At 39.0% G+C, this 18,649-nt stretch overlaps 1 protein-coding gene across 3 annotated transcripts in view; it reads right to left on the reverse strand.

Annotated features, from left to right (window-relative positions):
- The window catches only part of Csde1 (cold shock domain containing E1), a 41,225-nt gene extending 25,260 nt beyond the window's left edge, over positions 1-15,965 (reverse strand). For all 3 annotated transcript variants that reach the window (XM_026394160.2, XM_026394159.2, XM_026394158.2), the window contains exons 1-2: positions 15,858-15,965; positions 5,949-6,335 (exon numbers count right to left, since the gene is read on the reverse strand). The gene's annotated coding sequence lies outside the window, so the exon portion shown is untranslated. The remainder of the gene's footprint in view (positions 1-5,948; positions 6,336-15,857) is intronic.
- Between the last annotated feature and the right edge of the window lie 2,684 nt (positions 15,966-18,649).

Below are 18,649 nucleotides of genomic sequence, written 5' to 3' on the forward strand. Positions count from 1 at the left end.
TGCCCATGTGGGCCTTGAACTTGTGATCCTCTTGCCTAAGCCTGAGTAGTTAGGATTATAGGATGCATCACCATGCCAGGGATGGGGGGGGGGGGGGGAAGGGAAAGACTTTCTAAATAACATATGACAAGTGTGCCAAAAAGTTAAAATCAAGACTGCTATGGAGTTGGGGTTGTAGCTCTGTGGTAGAGCACTAGCCTAGCACATGTGAGGCACTGAGTTCAATCCTCAGCACCACATAAAAATAAATAAGGTATTGTTGTGTCCATCTACAACTAAAAATATTTTCTAAAAAAGATTATGCTATGGGCTGGGGTTGTGACTCAGCAGTAGAGTGCTCGCCTAGCATGTGCAAGGCCCTGGGTTCAATCCTCAGCACCACATATAAATAAATAAAATAAAGGTATTGTGTCCAACTACAAGAAAATAAATATTTTTAAAAAGACTATGCTGGGCTGGGGATGTGGCTCAAGCGGTAGCGCGCTCGCCTGGCATGCGTGCGGCCCGGGTTCGATCCTCAGCACCACATACCAACAAAGATGTTGTGTCTGCCAAGAACTAAAAAAATAAATATTAAAAATTCTCTCTCTCTCTCCTCTCTCACTCTCTCTTAAAAAAAAAAAAAATGTTGTGTCCGCTGAGAACTAAAAAATAAATATTAAAAATTCTTTCTCTCTCTCTCTCCTCTCTCACTCTCTTAAAAAAAAAAAAAGAAAAGAAAAAGACTATGCTATACACATCAATTGTAATAAAGCATAACACATGTAGATTGTCCCCGAGATATAAATTCAGGAGAGGATAGTTCTTTTAAAACTAAATATTTAAAAACCTAAGCATCTGGAACATGACATACCTAGTGAATATGAAATATTTCTGCACTCTTAACAAGCAAACTACTTTCAGAATACTGCTTATTTCTTATTTATGCTCTTTATTTGGACCACTATGTTTTACAATACAAACATAAATTATACAACTTACAAATATAGACAATACATGTTTTTAACTAACAAACAATATAAAAGTAATTCAAGAATCATTTTTCTCCATCACTGATTGAGATCATGACTTTCAGACAGTGCTTCTCTCATGTTTAAACTATAGTTCTTTTATACAAATAGGAAAATATTGGCAAGATCTGTAACATCAAAATCAGAAAGTTGGCAAAAAACACATTCTCAGGTCCTCTTATAGGTAAGAGAGAGTAATCCTGTTTTTCTCAACAGGGAAAAAAAATCAACCAGAGTAAGAAAAGATCAGGGCTAGCATTTCCTTCTAAAGACTTGTTTCCCCAAAAGGCATTAGAATCTAGGATGTAATCTTATCCCTCAATGTACCAAAAAACAGTTGAAAAAGAATTTCCCCCTTCTCCTAGAGTCGTTTGTTAACTCAAACCATCTTTCCCTAGTCTTTGTCCATTTGGAAGTTTCTATTTTTCTTTCAAAGGGAAAGACTATACGACAAAAAACAATTTTAGGTACAACATCTTTTCAAAGAATACCTAGTAATTTGGCTGAACTATATTTTTATGGCATTATAAACTATTTCTTCACCAGGACCACCACCAAAAGCCTTTTAAGAAGTACTATTACACAAAATGAAAGTTATTACAAAAACATACCTCAAAGTAGAAGGCCAATGGACAAAGTAGACAGCTTAGTAACAGATCCTTATTTATAAAACATTAAGATAAAGGCACTCGGCTGGGTGTGGTGGTACACACCTATAATCCCAGCAACTTGGTAGGCTGAGACAGGAGAACTGTAAATATGAGGCCAGCTTCCACAACTAAGCAAGATCTTGTCTCAAAATAAATAAATAAAAATAAAAAGGCTGGGTATGCGGCTCAATGGGAAACTGCCCCTGGTTTCAATGTCTAGTACAATAATTAATGATAAAGACACTCAAAAAAAGGGGTTGGTACCATCTACAGTGGCACACGCCAGTAATCTCAGTGACTATACAGGCTGAGGCAGGAGGATTTAAGTTTGAGGCCAGCCTCAGCAATTTACTGAGGCCCTATGCAACTTAATGAGACCCTGTCTCAAAAAAGGAGGGGGGGAGGCAGAGTTTGGGATGTAGCTCAATGACAAGGCATCCCTAGGTTCAAACATACCAGTACCCAAACATACACACATAAAGGTCTAGAAATTCAACTCAGTGGTAAAGTGTCACTGGGTTTAATCCCCAGTATTTCTTTCTTTCTTTTTTTTTTTTTTTAAAATCCACTGGCTCATGGATTTGTGCTAGGAATAGATAGCAAGCTCCATAGTTCTGTTAACTGAAAAATCAGGACATTTATAGCTTCTGGTCACAGGGCTCTATTATAGCTTCTGGTCACAGGGCTCTATTAACTATTATCATATCCCTAGCAACTAGCAAATTACCCTGTTCTCATTCATCTGAAGCTTCAGTGTTGAAGAAACTAGTTTCTCTGCAGAAGAAAGCTAGAAGCATAACAGTATTTCCTCGTTTTGCTTTCCTTTGGTCAACTTTAGACTATTTTGATCAAATCGCTCATCAATTCATGCCTATATTCATACACCAAACAAACTTCAATAAGTCTTTATTATTCTTTCTTGCCAGTTAGGGCTAATTCCACTCATATATTCATTCCTTCCTAATTAAGTACTACTTTTAATAATTTTACAAAAATACCCTTTAAAATATGGGGTTCTAGGGGCTGGGGATGTGGCTCAAGCGGTAGCGCACATGCCTGGCATGCGTGTGGCCTGGGTTCGATCCTCAGCACCACATACAAAGATGTTGTGTCCGCCGATAACTAAAAAATAAATATTAAAAAAAAAATTCTCTCTCTCTCAAAAAAAAAAAAAAAATCTGGGGTTCTATTACATTATCAAATCTGTTTCCTCAGCCACATTCATTTCAACTGGAATATTTCACAACTGTACAGAGTATGTTTTGGGGTCAGCCCCCCACCTTGATTGCAGTTATGGGTGCATATGGTGTATTTATACATTAAACATGTTCATGTGCCAAACTAATATTCAGAATACAAAGACTAGGCTAAACAAAAATCATTTCTAACTATGGGAGCCTTAGTTTCTAGTCTCTTACCCTTTTGAAATACAAATATAAAACTGTACAGTTTCAATTTGCACTATCTTCCTCACCTAACCCAACAGATTCAACTGAAATCACTTTTTTTTTGGGGGGGGGGGTAATGGGGATTGAACTCAGGGTGCTTAGCCACTGAGCCACATCTCCAGCCCCTTTTAAATTTTTATTTAGAGACAAAGTCTCACTGAGCTGCTATGGCCTTGTTAAATTGTTGAGGCTGGCTTTGAACATGTGATCCTCCTGCCTCAGTCTACTGAGCAATTGGGACTACAGGCATGCACCACTGTGCCCAGCATGTCTTAAATATTGTTTTTTAAAAATAAATAAATAATGATAGAAACGAACAAAAACTAAATAATGTTAAGAATTCTCTTAAAATGCGTTGTTTGTTTATGGAACTAATTTCAATTAATTGCTACTATTGGTTGTTTTCAGTTGTTTGTTAAAGGAGTAATTCTGGTCCACAACAAGATCTTTAATACTATCACACAACTTTTGGACATAAATTAGACATAAAGGCCTGAGCACCTCTTGAAAATTTAACTTTTATGAGAACAATCTTTATAGTTTTTATTCATTGATCTCTGCAGCATTTTTATCAAGAACTTCTCCTTGAAATTATATTCTTTGGTGTTTCTCTCTTCACTACTATTTTTCATGTTCTCTTCAAGGTACTCCTTCCTTTACCACATATAAACTGATGACTCCTTTCTGAATTCCAAGCGTTTATTTCTACCCATTTCAGAAAATCTATAAACTTGATTAAAAAAAAATTGCTCTCCACAAGCCTACCCTTTAAAGATAATCATTCTTTAATATTTAGGCCTTACATATTTTCTTCAACTTCAGATAACAATCTAATGAAAACAACAGATTTTCACAATATATTTATTTATTTTTTGATACTTGTGACTGAACCTGCTAGTCAAGTGCTCTACCACTGAAGTACATCCCTATTCCATTTTATTTTTAAACAGAGCCTTGCTAAGTTGTTCAGGCTGACTTCAAATTTGCCATTCTCCTACCTCAGCCTCTTAAGTCACTAAGATTACAGGCATGTGCCACCATGCCTGGTTTCATAATACATTTCTAATTTCAAAAAGGTCCCAACTAAATGTTCCTATTCCTGTGAACAACAACGTGTGGCCAACAGGATTCTCTATAGGCTTATCTTCACATTTAAATGGTACCAAATGTTTACTTTTACCATTAAAAACATCTAATGCTTGTTTCTCCATTTATACACCAGCTTTTATCTTTTGTAGTCTTCTCAATCCTTAACCTATCCCTCAAGTGAATACATTATTTTCAAATCTAAAGTAATAAAGCTATCTCACTTCTGAAAAACAAAATCCATTAAGCCCTTGTGATGCCTCTCCTACAGAAGAATGCCACATACTCTGAACCCTTCAGAACCTGACTCCAAGAAGGCTCCTCTTCCAGTTACTCTCTCCATGCCATAAAACTGCATTTTCTACTCTGTTCATTACTGGACTATTCAATATACACTATGTGCTTTCAGATCTCCCTGAATCTATTAATTTTGTTACCTCTATAAGACACCCTATTAATAAAGTGTTACTCATCTTCAAATATCTTTCCCTCTTGAGAAAACTGCTCCAGTTATTCTCTTCACATTTTCTCTCTCTAGCCTATATTAACTGACACTTTGTAATAAATTGCTCTAAATCATAAGTCCATTATTGTCTTGTTCATTCATTATATTTTGGTGGTACTGGGGATTGAACCTAGAGCTCCATGCCTGCTAGGCAAAGGCTCTACCACTAAGTTACATCCCCAGTTCCTATTCATTATCATATTCCAGCATCAGCAATACCTAACAATATAGTAAGCATGATAACCATTCATTTATAAATATGTAGCTAGTGGCAGCGTTAAGTATTGGATGCAAAACAAGTTTCCTTCTTCACGAAGCTAACAACATCCTTTAGCTTCAGGAAGCTAAAGGATGGAGAGAAGGAAATGGAGATGCTAATACCAAATATCACCTAAGTTCCAAAGACCCCTATATATAAAGAATACAATGAAGCCTTCTGGGTATCATTTAAACATAAGATAAGCCTATAGATAATGGACTTAGTCTATCCAGTTGACCAACCTTTGTTGTTCACAAGAATAGGAACATTTAGTTGGGACCTTTTTGAAATCAGAAATGTATTGTGAAAGCAGGGGTAACCAGGTATTGAACCCAAGGGCGCGTAACCACTGAACCACATCCCCAGCACTTTTTTGGAGACAGGGTCTCACTAGGCTGCTTATAGCCTAGCTTAGTTTTTGAGGCTGGCTTTGAACCTGTGAGCCTCCTGCCTCAGCCTCCCAAGCCACTGGGATTACAGGTGTGCACCACCATGACTGATGAAAAGTTTTAAAGTAGTACATGTGGAACTTCTCTATGAGACCAATAAGTCAAGAGTTGAGCATGTATCAATATAATCTTTTGTACCAAATCAGTTTTGGTCATAAATACTGTCCTGGCCTAATAAGAGACCATAAATAAATGTTACTATTTTCATACTAGATAATTTAGAAAATATTAAATTCTAAAAATACTCACAAAATATGTTTTACAAAGAAATTAAGATTTTATATTTGGGCTGGACACATTGGCACATGCCTATAATCCCAGTGATTTGGGAGCCTGAGGCAAGAGGATCAAGTTCAAGTCCAAGTGGGCAACTGAGCAAGACCCTGTGTCAAAATAATAAATAAAAAGGGTGGCGGCTGTAGCTCAGTAGTGGGGTGTCCCTGGATTCAAACCACAACACTATAAAAAGACACATGTATTGTTTTGAACAATAATTACAGAATCCAGAATTACAGAATTGATTCTTAAAACTCAAACCTACCTCGCAGTGATAATCAAATATTGCACTTTCAGTAGTATTTGCTGATTCTTCTTTTTCAGCACACGTTTCAAAGGATGAAAGTTGCTAGTATTAAAAAAAAGAGCGAGAGAAAATGATCTACCAAGCTAATAAAGAATACAACTGCTGCTGCACCGGGCAATCTCACAGTACAGCACTGAAGAAAACAAAGACTACTAGCAGCGTTGGGAAGTGCTCTTTCAAAGCTGTTGAGTAGGCACAAACTTCTTGTTTCAGATCAAGTGTTGTGTCTTCAACTTAAGTGTACTCTTCTTTGGTCTTGTTGGTTGTTACGAGGTTTGTTCCTTGCCTGATCTGAACTTGAAGCAGCAGTTTCAGGTGGTAAAGTCTGTTCTGTTACACTTCATACTAGAGGCAAAAAAATGAAGACTTTAAGTATAATATACACAAAAGGATCAGTAACAGAACAGGAAGCAAGGCAAACCTCATTAACATAAAATCACTGGTCAAGCAAATAATTTAGGAAACTTGGAATTGTTCAAATAATGATTACTTCCTTCTCTGGCATCACATACCCAAGATGTCAAGTTATTCCACAGTCTGTCCTTAACTTCCCATTCGCATGTAAGCTGGAAGTTACATAGCATAATACTTAATTTAATACAGATCATTTTATAAGCAACTAGCACTGTATTAGGTTTTCTGAAAAATACAAAAGAACTTCCTCCCATTAGAGCCTACAATCTTGTTGAGAAGAGCCAGAACACAGGATTAAAATACCCAAAATTATTTTGCTTATCTAATATTTGTGTACCTACATATCATATACTATACTAAAAATAGTTTGTTCACAACTATGTGAGCATCAAAACAACATGGTGAGCATAAAGAAGGCATAAAATTTGAACTGAACTTGGAAAACCAAGCAGAATTCTAGGAGAGAATAAATAGCTGAGTATTCTAGGGACAAAATACCACATATGCCAATCCAGAATATGCCACTAAATTCTAAGTTCCTTGAGAGCAGGGGCAGTGTGTTAAAAAATAATAATAATAATAATAATTTAAGACTGGTATTAAGTAAAGTTTTCTTCTGAATGACTACAACAACAAGTATGGCTAGTTTCAGAGGAAATCAATAGACTAACTGGGCTAGAACAGTGGATTGGGTCAAAGTGAAATAGATATGTTGTGTGACAGGTGTAGTCAAGTCAGAATATAAAACATTTCAACTTGATGTTAACAAGAAACAGCCTTAGTTCTTTGTAAAAGTGGTAATAAGTCTTGAACTCCTACTGCAGATGATTTACTGAAGGAAGCAAATCTCAGATCTAAGTTGTTGCAGTAAGTAGATGAGAAATGTTCACAAAAAATATAATTGTAAGTAAAAATCACCAAATTCTGCTTTGTGATATTTTGCACCGACTCTTAGTATTAACAGTTCCGTTAACTGGAAAAAAAAAAAGTTGTTTTTGTTTGTTTGGGGATTAGACCCAGGGGCACTTAACCACTGAGCCATATCCCCAACTCTTTTTCTCTTTTTATTTTGAGACAGGATCTTGCTAAGTTGCTGAGGCTGGTCTTGAACTTGTAATCCTCCTGCCTCACCTTCTTAAATTGCTGGGATTACAGGCATGAAAGAGTTCGGGAAAAAATTTGTTTTAAACGTTGCCAGGCTGGACTAAAACTCCTAAATTCAAATGACCCTACAGACACTTGAGCCTCCCAAGTAGCTGGGATTACAGGTGTGGGCCACCAAGCCCAGCAACTAAATTGACTTACACAGGAAGAAGAAAAAGGTGGACATGCTGAGAGATGGATATCATATTCGTTTTAAAAACCAGAAATAAGAATGGCTATTAGGAGGCTGGGTATGGTGGTTCACACCAAGATGTGTCTTATACCTTTCCCTTTTTCTTTGAGACAGGGCCTGAGTAGCTAAGGCTGACCTGGAACTTGGGATCCTCTTGCCTTAGCCTCCCGAGTTGCGGAGATTACAGGCATGTGCCATAATAACCAGCTTTCATTTTAACTGTCTGCTGTTTTCCAGTTCTCCTAGATGTGTTTAAGGATTGGGGGAAAAAATAAACCTAACTCTTGAAATATTCCTGAACTTTTTCTTTACACATATGTATCTTCCCATAAAGAACATAATTTTGCCATCTTCAAGATGACAAGGCCTTTCTTGACCATTCCAGCACAGACTCATTACCTTCTTTCTTAACTCCTACTAAGAGAGACAGCAATATGAAGTGCCTACATCAATTTTTTTGGTACCAAATCATTTCTACAATTTCAAGTTTATGTACCTTGTTCTGATTACTGGGCTCACACTTACTAGGCATGTGCTCTAGTACTCAACATCTCTAACTCTTATATTTCAAATTTCTGAGAGGCAAACCGAAGCTTATTTCTCTATCACTGATTTTTTTAGCTATAACCCACTGCTACACAACAGAAACTAATAAAGTAAAAAGGCAATTAACCCATAATAGGACAAAGGACACCACAATTCAATATAAATAGTTCTATCAGTGTTAAATGAAGTCTTAATTATCCAATCAAGAAATAATCTCAGGGCTGGGGTTGCGGCTCAGTGGTAGAACACTTGCCTACCATGTGTGAGGCACTGGGCTGGATCCTCAGCACCACATTAAAAAGTAAACTATTTAAAAAAAAAAAAAGAAAGCAAGCAAGCAAAAGCATCTCAGCCGGATGTGGTGGTACATTCCACCAACTAAGGAGGCTGAGAAAGGAGGAAGGCAAGTTTCAGGTTAATTCTCAGCAACTTAACCAGAACCTGTCTCTTAAAAAACAAACGAAACAAAACAAAACAAACCATAAGGCTGGGGGCATAGCTCAGTGATGGAGTGCCCTAGATTCAATCCCCAATACCAAACAAAACAAATAATCTCTTCTTTTAAAAATGTAGGCCTGGGCTGAGGATGTGGCTCAAGTGGTAGCGCGCTCGCCTGGCATGCGTGCGGCCCGGGTTCGATCCTCAGCACCACATACAAAGACAGATGTTGTGTCTACCGAAAACTGAAAAATAAATATTAAAAAATTCTCTTTAAAAAAAATTGTAGGCCTGAAATAGAGATTTTATCTTAATACCTTAGTTTCCAAGGAAATATTTAAGACTGGGTGTATTACAGGAAAAAAATGTCAAAAGAAATAATTTGCCAGGCATGGTAGCACAAGCCTATAAATCCAGCAAGTCAGGAGACCATTGCAGGAGAACACAATTTGAGGCCAGCCTAGCAATTTGGCAAAACCCTAAGTAACCTAATGAGACTCTCTCAGATAAAAAAATAAAAATAAAATAAAAAGGGCTGGGTGCCATGATGCATGCTTGTATTCCTAGTGACTCAGGAGGCTACAGCAGGAGGATTGGCAATTCAAGGCTGGCCCCAGTAATTTAGCAAGAACCTCAGCTACTTAGTGAGACTGTCTGAAAATTAAAAACAAACAAACAAAAAAAAGTGCTGGGAGTGTAGTTAGTGGTAAAGCACCCTGGATTCAACTAATACAAAGGGGGGGGGGGAATCATTTAAGACTTGAACTGAGGTTGGGGATATAGCTCAGTGGTAGAGTGCTTGCCTCGAAAGCAAGGTCCTGAGTTCAATTTTCAACACCTGCCCACCCCCCAAAAAACCCTTGAACTGCATTAACCCAATTTACAGTGTTGTATATTAAACTATCAAGCTTGTCATCTAGTTACACAAATAAGAAACTTGTTGAGCCTAAAATGTGCAGGGCCAATTGCCAATAATTGAGTGCTAAATTAATATCTTTACAGCCATAAGATTTCTTTATGGGGAAGATACAATATTAGGAATGGAACCCAGTGATGTTTATCTCTGAGCTATAGCTCCTGCTCATTTTATTTTGAGACAGGTTTCACTAAATTGCTTAGGTTGGCTGAGAACTTGCAACCTCATATCCTAGTCTCTGGAGTAGCTGGGATTATAGGCACGTGTCATCACACGAAAAATAGCTATGAGATTTTTATAGTTAACTAAATGTTCTTCAATCAAATTAACATTGAGGAACTTCAAGGTATTGGTAAAGGCCTTTAAATAAAATTGGTAACCACTCATCAAATTATTAACTTTTAGCAGGATGTGGTGGTAGACACCTGTAATCCCAGCGGCCTGGGAGGCTGAAGCAGGAGGATCGTAAAGTGAGTTCAAAGCCAGCCTCAGCAAAGGCAAGGCACTAAGCAAGTCAGTGAGACCGTGTCTCTAAATAAAATACAAAATAGGGCTGGGGATATGGCTCAGTGGTCAAGTGCCCCCGAGTTCAATCCCCAATATGAAACAAACAAACAAACAAAAAAACCTTTTATCAGCTGTATACTGACAACTTCTTTTGCCTTCATACTCAACATAAATGGATCACCCTTCATCCCCTCTATTGAAGAGTAGGGAATAACCTTACATAGTAGCCAAGTAGCCTGTAATTCCAGCTACGTGGGAGGCTGAGGCATAAGATTTCAAGTTTGAAGTCAGCCTGGGAAAAACAGTGAGACCCTGCCTCAAAACAAACACCACCAAACAAAAATCAGAAAGCACAGAGAAATAGCAGGAAACAACTGAAGAGTCTTCCTGATTGCTAAGCAGTTAACTCCTTTTCCCTTTGCTCAATATGGAAAAGCATCATTATCATCAATGTCACATTGTTTCAGGAGGTAAAGCTAATTTCTTAATCCAAATGATTATTTTGTATGGCACCTGGCTTAAAATTATCACCACCTGTTTTTTATTTACCAGCTTCCTTAGCTGGTTTATTTCAAAGGCATAGCAGAAACTAGGGATTATAGCAGGCACGAATACACGATGAGTGAATATATTCATGTATTAGGAAATCCATCTAAAATATATTACACAGGTACGGTGATGCATACCAGTAATCCAGTGACTCTGGAGGCTGAGGCAGAAGCATAAGTTCAAGGCCAACCTCAGCACCCTAGGAAGACCTGGTCTCAAAATAATAAAAAGCAGTGGAGATGTAGTGGTAAAGAATCCCTGAGTTCCACCCTCAATACCAGGGGTCAGAGGGAAGTATTACACTATCACATATATCATTTTAGCAAATTATTCTAAAGACATGACAGTACTCACTTGTGGGGACTGTTAATGAAAGGCTGAACTAGACTACAAATCTCCCCACCTAACCCATTTGAGTATCTTCTTCTTTTGTAGAAATGCAAAGGCCCAAGTGGGTCAAGTTCTCCCTTCACTGGCATTTCACTGAGCACCATATTTGTATTTTTCAGATGGACACAGAGATATATGCCTCTAATCCCAGCAACTCAGGAGGCTGAAGCAGGATCAAAAGTTCAAGGCCAGCCTAAGCAGATTAGTGAGAACCTGTCTCCAAAAAAAAAAAAAAAAAATAGGGCTGGGGATGTAGGTCATTGGTAGGGAGCCCCTGTGTATAATACACACACAAATTTAATGGGGGGGGGTTATAACTAATACTCTTATATATATATACTAATACTCTTTCATATTTCTTGATGCATTAACCTGCATCACATCAAGCATAACACTTAATAGGTTTCATTTCATTTCTACTTCGGAATCTAAGGTATACAAAGTTTAGCCAATTAAAACAATCTAGGGGCTGGAGTTGTGGCTCAGCGGTAGAGTGCTTGCCTTGCACATTCAAGGTCTTGAATGAATAAGTGAAATAAAGGTATTGTGTCCAACTACAACAACAGCAGCAAAATAAATATATAAAAAACCAATCTAAGTTGTCATCCACTGAGTGAAAATATACGAATCAAATCAATGCAGAGCTAGCCTTTTGTATACATTTAGTAGTAACGACCATAGTAAATTATTACCTGAAGAGATATTAAGATTTAAAATAATGTATCTATCACTTAACTACTGTTATATTCAGTATGCCTGAAGTAGGACAAATGCCAGTGGAGTTCTTGAAGCTTAAGAAATGTTCCACATTAGAAAACAATGTATTGGCCAAGCACAGTGGTGCATGTCAGTAATCCCAGCAACTCAGAAGGCTGAGGCGGGAGGATTCCAAGTTTGAGACCAACCTCAGCAACTCAGTGAGGTCCTAGGGAGACCCTGTCTTTAAAAGGTTTAGGGATGTGGCTCAGTGGTTAAGCACCCCTGGGTTCAATCCAGGTACAAAAAAACAAAAAACAAACCAATGTGTTGTCTAACAAAAATTTATTGCAAGTTACACTCAACTTTTAAAATTTTTCTGGTAGCCATATTAAAGTCAAAATAAACAGATGAAATTAATTTTAAGTGGAACGCAGTGGTGTGCACCTGTAATCTCAGCAACTTGTAAGACTGGGGAAGAAGGACCACAATTAGAGGCCAGTTTAGCAACTTAAGGAGATCCTGTCTTTAAAAAAAAAAAAAAAAGCAGGGGTGGGGTGGTGGGGGGACCATGAGCTGCTGGAGATGTAGCTCAGCGGAAGTATCCTCTGGATTCAATTCTCAAAATAATCAAATAATTATAATTAAATGTCTTATTTAACCAATTATATCCAAAGTGCTATCACTGTCCATGTGTACTCAAAGAAACATTTTCATTCCTTGAAATCTGTTATTTTAAACTACAGCATACTTCCATTCTGACAAATCATATTTTAAGTGATTCATATGCGCTAACCTGAGGATTATTAAAAACAACAACAACAACAACAAAAACCCAAAAAGCATGCTGCATTAGCAAAAGTCCGGCTATGAGGCAAAGATTTTCAATATTGGTCACAGGAGCTAGTAGTTAACTAAATTGGGGAAGCAGAAATGCAAATAACTAACTGGTTATGTACTGGCTACAGGTGAAAATAAAAGGATAGTATTTGCAAAGTGAAAAAGAAAAACTGCTGATCAATTTATTTTCAACTTCCCGTTAACATTTTACCTCAGCATAAAGGTCATATTTTTAAATTTTTTGTATTGTTTTATTTTTAACCAGGTATTCACATGCAAGTAGAAAACATTCTGGTGCATGCCTATAATCCTAGGGGCTCAAAAGGTTGAGTGTCCCTGCTTTCAATCCCTGGAACCTCATCCCCAATAAGAAAACATTCTAATTATTAAGATAAAGGAATTACTTAAATCCTGATTGGACAAAAAGGAATTTAACATCAATGATGGGATTCAAGAAAAAACAAAAACTTCCACACGTTTCATTTCCACATTCCACACTTGAGACATTCTAGTTAGAAAATCTTATGAAAGTTTTTCTAGCTGTAGAATTTTTTTTTGGGGGGGGGCTAGAGTTTACGCAGGATTGAACTCAGGGGCACTCACCACTCAGCCACATCCCCAGCCCTATTTTTTTTTAATGATTTCTTTTATTTTATACCTTTATTTATTTATTTTTATGTGGTGCTGAGGATTGAACCCAGGGCCTCACATGTGCTAGAGAGCACTCTACGGCTGAGCCACAATCCAATCCCCAGCCCAGCCCAGCCCAGCCCTTTTTTAAAGACAGGATCTCACTGAGTTGCTTAGCCCTTCTCTTGTGCTAAGGCTGACTTTGAACTCCTGATCCTCTTGCCTCAGCCTCCAGAGCTGCTGGGATTACTAGTGAGGGCAGCCTCCACTAGCAGCTGTGTTAATTCTTTACCATAACATTCTAAATGTTTTTAAGAACTTTCCTTAAGACAGTTTGAGTTAAAAATCTCAAAAGTGGTTCTCCCCTTGTTTTTGGAAGACAAAGCTAAGAAGGCACAACAAATCTTTGTATATTTAATAAGATCAAGGTTTTTTTAAAATTTTCATTTGTCAATATAGTCCCCAAACTCCAACTCCTCAAAAATTCATCATCAGGAGGCTGAGGTAGGAGAATTGCCATGCAGCTCAGCAATTTAGGGAGCTTGCCTCAAAATGGGGGGGGAAGTCCCCAAAGAGGATGTGGTTCAGGTGAATCTCCCCCTGGTTCAATACTTAGCACCAAAAAACAAAACAAAACAAAAAAAAACCTATCCAAAAGGAATTTCTGTTTCAACTACCCTGTTAAAAAGCATGGCCTTCACTGCCATGAGAATATACTCAATGCCACTGAACTGCGCACTTAAATGTGTATCTAACTACAAATTAAACAGAAAAAGTATAATTCTGTGAGGTGTCTTTAGGGGGAGGAAGGGGAAATGGGTGGGATAAAACAAACACATCAGCTTTCACACAATTTTCATTCGCCAGGAAATTACCAGAATTTTCAACCACACTCTTTTAAAGGTCACACTTGGTAAGTCAGACCTTATTTACAAAAGAAGAAAACCTATCTTCTGTGTCTCAAATACTTTACTTTTCAACTCAGCTGCTATAAATACTCATCTCCATGGTAAACATCCAGAGCAGCTGCAAAACCAAACTACTACCATCTCTTTCATTTCGGTTCTAGAACTAAAAGATTAGTTATCTATATTTTATAACTCTGGTATATGTATACAAGTATATAAATCCTCTACTTATCCACACCAGCGTATTAAATCACCCCTCAATGTACTGAGGATGCACCTTCTTGTAATTCAAAATGAAAATCAGCATTTTGCAGAGTAGCTTGTATTAGTGGTTATAATTTGGAACCTACATTAAAAAAAAAGTAGGTTGGCAGCCCTGGGTGCAAACGGCCAGTTCACATCAGCCTAATAAAATTTTAGTTTCTCCAAAGAAATAGATTTAACTACAGAACCTTTGGACAATCTCCCTCCCTCTCTGCCTTCTCCAAGCTGTTTAAAAGACCACCACATTCTTTCAAACATTTTAGATAAAAAAAAAAAAAGGAAATTAACTCGCCCAAAAACGTTTATTCTTTTTTTGCAGTTAGAAGTCTGTTTTAGGAAGCTTTACCTGTCTTACTTGTGAGTTAAACAAGACAGCAGCCATCTGGGTGTTTCTAATGAAAACCTTTAAAGCAAAACAAAACAAAACAAAACCCGCCCAATCAAGATTTCGTATTGATAAAACATCAGATGGCAAAAACTTCACATGGGTCTCCAACTGCGGCTGTGAAAAAAAACCAACTCTACATAGAATGACGAAGCCAAGCGGTTCATTGCACAATGTGGGCCAGCGCTTGCAACATACGAGCCAGAGGAGGTGGTAGTGAAAACACCACCAAACTTAGGGCCCATGCCGTTTCCCCAAAGATAGAGGGGTGAGAGCCACAAGCCTAAAAGAGTAGGGGCTGGTTCTCTTCCTCAAGAAGCCAAAGGGGAGCCGAATAGAGGAGGGCTGGATGTTGAGACCCATGAAGGAGGGATGTCAATTCTGCGGCGCTAGTGTCAGCTGTGAGGGAAGATTTCCCTAAGCACTTCCCCTAGATGGAGTGGGGTCTCAGTCCACACACACAAAGAAGGCGCCACTGCCGCACTGCGCTCTGGTACTCGTAGTCAGATCCCCACACAGATGACGGGGAAAAAACCCCCCACACAATCCACAGATAAGAGTAGGCCCTTCTCCACTGCCTTTGCTCTTCCACCCTCACACAAAGGACCGCGCCACCACCCCCACGCCCCGCCCGCCGGGACTTGTAGTTCCCGTTTCCCCGGCCAAGCCGCAGAGGGAAGTGGGCCGACTACAGCTCCCAACAGCCTCCGCGCCCGAGCCCCGCACCCTCTGCCTCCATCTTGGCTGCGGTCGGAGCCTCCATTTTCGCTCCCTCCCCCCACTTTAGTCACCACCACCACTACCCCCACGCGTGCCCCTCAGGCCTCAACTCCTCGCTACGGCTCTGTGGCCTGGCAAGAAGTCTAGACGGTTGGACGAGGGAAGAATTGAAAAGCCTGGGGTAGAAACTCAGGGTGAGATCTTCTCTACTCGGAGCTCTAGAGATGCCCACCTTGACTCAGAAGTCTCTCCCGTTAGTCTTCGTTTCCTCATCCGCCCTTAACCTGGCTTCCTGCTACCCCTAATTAGACCCTGAGGTCGTACTCACCCCAACAGCTCAGCGCCCCCTCTCCAGCGCCGCCATAAGCAGCACGGCCCGGTACGTAGGAATAAATCTCGCTTCTCTCGCGAGAGTTGCAGGCTCCGAGCGCGTGCACGGGAAGGTGGTGAGAGGGGGAGCGTACTACTAGTACGCTTGCGCACAGGAGCCGAGTGACGCCAACCAGAGCGCTGAGTTTAGCCACAACCAAGATGGTAGCTACGTTCTCCTACATCCCCTCCCCGTGTACTGCGGGGAACAATCTCGGTGTTTATTGGCTCCGCTGGGACGCTAGGGGTAGAGGTAAGGTGGCAGCTGACTTTAGGCGTCTCTAGCCTTTGCAAGGCTGAATATGTTCTAGGCAGCGAGACTGGCGTATACCTTAAGGGCGAACAATTTTTGAGGGTATATCCTGGAGTGTCATAAAAAAAGATTTCTCTAACCAGCGATAATCCAGAAGTCCTCAAACGCGAGTTTGTCTTCACTCACTGGGGAAGCAAGCATTCCTCGTCTTCTACATTAGAGTAGAATTTGTTTAGTATAGAGTCAGAATTATGGTAAAGTAATTTGGAAGTTTGAGACCTTTGTCTTCCAGAGATTACATTGCTTGCAACAGAGTGAGCAAGGCTGCATAATCACTTAAAAACAAAACAAAGAAACCCAATACTCCTTCAACTGACCTTCCTAGCCACCGCAGGTTTTTCTCATATATCAGGTAATCAAAAGTAATTGAAAGATTTAAGTCAGAGCAAAGGAGTTACTCATCCGGAGAAAGAGAAGGGAGATGGTTAACTCTGGTCACCGAAAAGTTCAATGGTTTATCAAACAATAAATCCTTCTCTGATGAGAGGAATGCTTTCACAGATCCACTGACTCTCTGACTGGACTGGGCGGTATTAAATAATGAGAGTCACTGCCCTGAAGAACTTTCCCACTCACTGCTTTTGTTTAAAGAGTAAAATACCCCGCGGCCAGATAACTTCCTAGGCATATTTGAAGTTTGTTATTCGGAGAAACTTCAGACTTATGCAGGCAGGCATATCTTTGAAGGAAAAAATTACATCAATCTACAAGTTGTAGAGTAAGCCACCAATGCAAACAGAGGTTTTCTTTCCTTATCTGATCAGGAAAGATCTCTTCTGAGGAAGAAGAGATAAGAGATCTGACACCTGGTCCAGGCAAAGATTACCACTGATCTTCTGAGGGCTGCTACCTGAGAAACTGCTTATAAGATAGCCTTTGATTGCCACGAAGGTCCTCTCTTGAATCTCCCATAGTTTACGTTGCTACCTCTTCCCTCTAGATAAGAAGTCTAGACGGTTGGACTAGTGGACCCCAGCCTACTACTCCTTTGTGTTTTGCAAGATATTATATAAACATGGACAACTGTGTCTTTTATTATCTTATTAATCATCTGTCAATAGACTAAAATTTCAAGAATTTCTGAAGGAAAGAGGAAATTTACAACTTCCCTACACTTTTATCACATATATACAGCATTTGGTATGTGTAACTGCTAAGAAGTACACAGTAGTAAAGAAAACTGAACATGATCCTGAAATAGGATAGAACAAATAAAAAATAGGTAAAAGGAAACTTAAAGGAAGTTTTAAGACCCACATGCTTTTCTAGGACTGTCACTCAGAAAATAAATCAGTTATTCTTCCAGGCTTGTTACTACCAAATTCTGTGAAATCAATCTTTCTGTCTGGAAGATTGAACCCAGGGCACTCTATCACTGAGTTACATCTCCAGCCTCCTTTTATTTTTTGGTATTGGAGATTGAACCCCAGGTTGCTTAATCTTTGAGCTACATACCCAACCCTTTTTTGTAATGTTTTTATTTTGAGACAGAGTCTTGCTAAGTCTTTAGGGCCTTTGCTGAAGGTGGTCTTGAATGTGCAATTCTCCTGCTTCAGCCTCCTGAGTCTCTGGGATTACTGGTGTCAGCCACCATGCCCACCTATCCCCTTATGTTTTATTTTGAGATAGGGTCTTGATAAATTGCTGGGACTTTCCTTGAACTTGTGATTCTCAGCCTCCTGAGTCACTGGGATTACAGTTTTGCACCATCAAACCTAGTTCTAAATTTCTGTGAAATCTGTAAATTTTAGAGGTGCCATAAATTCACTCGATTGTGAAATACCTCATACTATAATTAACCCATCAGTAAACTGACTAGGGGATCTGAGACAGGAGGCTAATGAGTTCAAAGCTAGCCTCAGCAACCTAGTGAGATCCCGTCTCAAAAAAAAAAAAAAAAAAAAAAAAAAAAGGCTGGGCGTGTGGCTCAGTGGTTAAGTGCCCCTGGGCTCAATCCCTGGTACAAAAAAAAAAAAAAAATATTTTAAGAAACCTATGATTTAGGGAACTTCCACATTTATTGATTGATCAGATAATTAATACCAGAATTATCAAACCACCACAAACTATCTTGTGATCACCAATCTGATGGCATTTTCACATACATTCCCTTTCCCACCTCTCACCAAGTTTCCTTTAGAAGAGGATTCAGGAATCACCAAAGCATGCTTTACTATAAAAATGGCCTGCATTCTCACTTGAATGTGTATTCATTGCTTTAACCCCAGCATATGTCTCTCTCATATATAGCCCACATTCTTCCTTGAAAGTCTATCTGCTTTCTTCTTTTTTTTCTTTCCACATTTTTTTCCTTTGGTGCATAGTTGTACATAATAATGGGATTTATTTTTACATATTCATACATACACACAATATAATATAATTTGGCCAATTTCATTCCCCAGCACTTGCCCTCTGCCTCCCTACTGTGTATCTGC

Source organism: Urocitellus parryii, chromosome 11, assembly GCF_045843805.1.
Source record: "Urocitellus parryii isolate mUroPar1 chromosome 11, mUroPar1.hap1, whole genome shotgun sequence".
Lineage (NCBI taxonomy): Eukaryota > Metazoa > Chordata > Mammalia > Rodentia > Sciuridae > Urocitellus > Urocitellus parryii.